Here is a 5,360-nt window from a genome sequence, read left to right on the forward strand (position 1 = left end):
CCCATGGACATGGACAACTGGGTGGGGACTGACTGTGGGGGGGGGGCAGGGTGCAGGGAAGCAAGAGGGGGAAAAAAAGTGAGACAACTGTAGTGGAAAAACAAACAAACAGAAAATTTTTTAGTGGGGGGGGAATAAAAATATAAAGAATAGAAATGCAAGTTCAGTGAATATTAGAAGGACAAGGATTTTCCTTCCGATAAGACAGTCCTACAGATTTAGAGACTTGTATGTGGGTTATGTTACATAAATTAACATGTGTTTTCTGTTTTCAAAGGGCATAAGCCTACAATCTCATTACCTGAGTGATTATCTGTATGCATAGGCCTCACTTAATCCTGTCTGCATTGCTGCCTCCTGAGACTCAATGGTTTGGCTGAACTAAGTGGCTGGGTTGGTGAAGAACGGGGTGGTCTGTGGGCTTCACTTTAAAACTGGTTTCTCTTTTCTATCCTAATGGCTTGGACAGAAAAAGCCCAGAGGCCTGAGATGGGGGAAACCTAAAATATTTCCCTCAGTCCAAAATAAGTATAATGGGCAAAAGGGTTTTGGACAGGTGAGATGTACCTGGCACACCTTCCTCCAAAGAAGCCCTTCTTTTCCCTAATGTGGGACATTGAAAAATTAATACCTGTCTTTTGTCATCTAGTGGTTACGGATTAAATGATGTCCTTTAACCCTGTTGCCCCCAGAATACAACAAGGATGCCAGCCTGTCAAACCAAGCATGCCGTTGTCCAGAGACAGCCAACCAACCTGGAGTCTGCACGATCCTTCCCCTTGTGGGAAGGCCACCCTCCCCTCCACATCCCCACTCTTATTAGGGATTTCTTGACCCACGGGTAGGTAGGACGACGACCATGTCCAGCTTGAAGCAGCTAGAGGAGCTCGAGACCTTCATCCATTGTCCTTTATAAGATTGTAAAGGGTCTTAAGTCTGAGAGGGAGGAATTGTTATTTTTTATTGTTAAAATATTTAACTAATTAATTAATTAATTTTAAAAAAAGAAGAAGAAGAATATATGAAAGGGTGAGGCGGGAGAGCTTGTATGTACGACCCATGGGCATGGACTTGGAGAGGGGATTGTTGGGGAAGGGGGGTGCTGGGCGGAGGGGAGCAAAGGGGAAAAAAAATTGGAACTATTGTAACAATATAATCAATAAAATATACTTAAAAAAAAAAAAAAAAAAAGATGAGTTACCTACAAAGGAGTTCTCCTATAAGACTCTCAGCTGATTTCTCAAAAGAAACTTTGCAGGCAAGAAGGGGCTGGAAAGGACTATTCAAAGTGATGAAAAGAAGGACCTACAACCAAGATCATTCTATCCATTAAAGCTATCATTTAAAATGGAAGAGCAGATAAAGTGCTTCCCAAAAAGGTAAAGCTCAAGGAGTTCATTATCACCAAGCCATTATTATATGAAATGTTAAAGGAACTTATTTAAGAAAAAGAGGATCAAAACTACGAACATTAAAATGACAACAGCGAACCATGGAGAGTGACTTCTATCTGCGGTACTACGTGGGTCACAAGGGCAAGTTCGGCCACGAATTCCTGGAATTTGAGTTCCGACCCGATGGGAAATTGAGATATGCCAACAACAGCAATTATAAAAATGATGTCATGATCAGAAAAGAGGCTTACGTACATAAAAGTGTGATGGAGGAACTGAAGAGAATAATTGACGACAGTGAAATTACCAAAGAGGATGATGCTTTGTGGCCTCCTCCTGAACGAGTGGGCCGGCAGGAGCTTGAAATTGTCATTGGAGATGAACACATTTCTTTCACAACATCAAAAATTGGTTCCCTTATTGATGTCAATCAATCCAAGGATCCAGAAGGCTTACGAGTATTTTATTATCTTGTCCAGGACCTGAAGTGTTTGGTCTTCAGTCTTATTGGATTATACTTCAAGATTAAACCAATCTAGATTGAATATTGGTGTGGACACAAGGAGGGTGGGAGTAGCTGTTTTTAATTACCATTATCAGGAAATTTTTGTGTATATTAGACCAATATTTTTTTAATAAACTATAAATGATTGTCTTTAATAAATCTATAACAAAGAGCAATTTTGTCTAAAAAAATAAAATAAAATAAAATGACAACAAACTCACAACTATCAACAACTGAATCTAAAAAATAAAAAAAACAAGGAAACAACCAGAACAGGAACAGAATCATAGGTATGGGGACCATTTGGAGGGTTATCAGCTGGGAGAGGGAAAGGGGAGAAATAGGAAAATGGCGCAGGGACTAAGAAGCATAACTGGTAGGTAAAAAATAACAGGGAAGTTAAGAATAATATAGGATAGGGTGAAGCCAAAGGACTTATATGCACGACCTATGGACATGAACTAAGGGGATGGGGTTGTTGGAGGATAGGGGGGTAATTGGGTGGAAGGGAGCAAAGATAAAAGAAATTGGGACAACTGTTAACAGAATAATCAATAAAATATACTTAAAAAAGAAAGTTATCAAAATTTAAAACTACTTTTTTAGGATGAATGAAAATAAAGAACTCAGGAATGGTAAAACAATGTAAAAAAAAAGAAGATAAAAAAAAGCTGGGATAGCAACACTTATATTGGACAAAATAGACTTTAAAACAAAGAGTATAAAAAGTGAAAAAGGACACTTTGTAATGAGAAAAGGTTCAATCCAACAAGAGGATATAACCCTTGTAAACATTTATGCACCCAACATAGGGGCACCTAAATATTTAAAGCAAATCCTGATGGATATAAAGGGAAATATCAACAGTAACACAATCTTAGTAGGGCATTTTAAGACCCCACTAACATCAATGGATAGAGCTTCCAGACAGAAAATCAGCAGTCTTAAATGACACACTAGATCAGATAGATTTAATTGATATGTTCAGATAATGTCACCCCAAAGCAGCAGAATATACATTGTTTTCAAATGTGCATGTATGTAACATTTTCTGGAATAGACTGATGTTAGGACACAAAACAAGTCCTAATAAATTTAAGAAGATTGAAATCATATCAAGCAACTTCTTTTTACCACAATGGTATAAACTAGAAATAAATCAAAGGAAAAAAACCTGGAAAATACATAAAGACATGGAGGCTAAATATTATGTTACTAAACAATAAAAGGGTTAATTAACAATGAGATCAAGGAAGAAATCAAAAAATACTTTGAAACAAATGAAAATGAACACACAGGAACCCCAAATCATTGGGCCACAGTGAAAGCAGTTCGAAGATGGAAATTTGTAACATTACTGTTCTACCTCAAGAAACATTAAATATCTCACTTTCGGTCAAGATGGTGGCCTAGGCAGACATGGCTCACCTCTTTGCACAACCACATAAAAATTACAACTTTGCAGGCATGAAGGGACTGGCAAAAAGTATTCAAAGTGATGAAAAACAAGGACCTACAACCAAGATCACTCTACCCAGCAAAGATACCATTTAGAGTTGAAGAACAGATAAAGTGCTTCCCAGACAAGAAAAAACTAAAGGAGTTCATCATCACCAAACCACTACTATATGAAATGTTAAAGGTACTCATTTAAGAAAAAGAGGAAGATCAAAACTATAAATAATAAAAGGGCAAAAAATACATATATACCAACAATTGAATCTTAAACTAAGCAAACAAGAAGCACAGAGACAGAACTGTGGTTATGGAGAATGTTTTAATGGCTGCCAGATGAGGGGAGAGTGGGGGAGAATGGGTGAAGAGGTGAGAAAATTAAGAAGTACAAATAGGCAGTTACAGAATAGTCATGAGGACGTAAAGTATGGTATAGTAAATGGAGTAGCCAGAGAACTTACATGAGACCCATGGACATGAACAATGGTGGGGGGATTGCCTGAGGGAGTGGGGAGGTGCCTGGTAGAAGGATGTAAGTGGGGGAAAATGAAGACAACTGTAATGGTGTAGTAAATAAAATATAATTACAAAAAGATCAGAGGAGAAATAAACAAAATTGAACAAAAAAATTACAAAAGATCAATGAAACCAAGAGCTGGTTCTTTGAAAAGATAAACAAGATTGACAAACTTTTACCAAGACTCATCAGGAATAAAAAGAGGGGACTCAAATAAATAAAACCAGAAATGAAAAAAGAGAAGCAAGAAATCACATCCATGTAATACAGAGGATCGTAAGAAAATATTATGAACAACTACTTGCCAACCAATTGGGCCATCTGGAAGAAATGGATAAATTCCTAGAAACATACAATCTTCCAAAACTGAGTCAGGAAGAATCTGAAAACTTAAATAGAGAGATGACAACCAATAAAATTAAGACAATAATAACTTCCAACCAAAAAAAAAGTCTTGGACTGAATGGATTCACAGGTTAATTTTACCAGACATTCAATGAAGAACTAGCACCAATTCCTCTCAAACTATTCCAAAAAATTCAAGCGGAGGGAAGACTTCTATGCTCATTTTACAAGGCCAGTATTATCCTAATTCCAAAAACCAGATAAAGGCACTACAAAGCAAATTATAGGTTAATATACCTGGTGAACAAAGATGCTAAATATTGAACAAAATATTAACAAACCAAATCCAGCAATACATTCAAAAGATCATACACCGTTACTAAGTCGGATTTATTCTGGGATGCAAGGTTGGTATAATATCTAGAAGTCAATTAATTTGTTACACTACCTGAACAAAATGGAGAATAAAAATTGTATAATCATATCAATAGATCAGAAAAAACATTTAATAAAATCCAACACCCATTTATGATAGAAACTCTGAGCACAGTGAGAATAGAGGGAACATACCTCAACATAAGAAAGGTCATATATGACAAACCTACAGCCAAAATCATACTCAATGGCAAAAACTAAAATATTTCCCTTAAAAATGGGAACAAGACAGGAATGCCTGCTTTCACCACTCTTATTCAACATAATACTGAAAGTTCTAGTCATAGAAATCATATAAGAAGGAGAAATAAAAGGCACCTAAATTTGAAAGAAAGAAGTAAAATTGCCGTTATATGAAGATGACATGATACTATATATAGAGAACCCAAAGCATTCCAGAAAAAACTGCCAGAAGTGATAAATAAATTTAGTAAAGTGGCAGGATACAAAATAAATATCCAGAAATCTGTTGCATTTTTATAAACCAATAATAAACTATCAGAAGTAAAACTAAGAAAACAATCATGTTTCCAATTGCATAAAAATATAAAATAGCTAGTAGTAAATTTAACCAAGGATTATAAAAGACCTGTACTCAGAAAATCATAAGACATTGAAGAAAGAAATTGAAAAGGATACAAATAAGTGGAAGCATATACTGTGTTCACCAATAGGAAGAAGGAACATCATAAAAATGTTTTTACTACGC

At 36.0% G+C, this 5,360-nt stretch overlaps 1 pseudogene; it reads left to right on the top strand.

The window, feature by feature from the left end:
- The first annotated feature begins 1,491 nt into the window (after positions 1-1,491).
- Positions 1,492-2,043, top strand: LOC150015907 (protein mago nashi homolog pseudogene; annotated as a pseudogene).
- The last annotated feature ends 3,317 nt before the right edge of the window (positions 2,044-5,360 follow it).

The sequence above is a fragment of the Furipterus horrens genome, unplaced genomic scaffold (genome assembly GCF_987537825.1).
Source record: "Furipterus horrens unplaced genomic scaffold, mFurHor1.1.pri manual_scaffold_3, whole genome shotgun sequence".
Classification (NCBI taxonomy): domain Eukaryota; kingdom Metazoa; phylum Chordata; class Mammalia; order Chiroptera; family Furipteridae; genus Furipterus; species Furipterus horrens.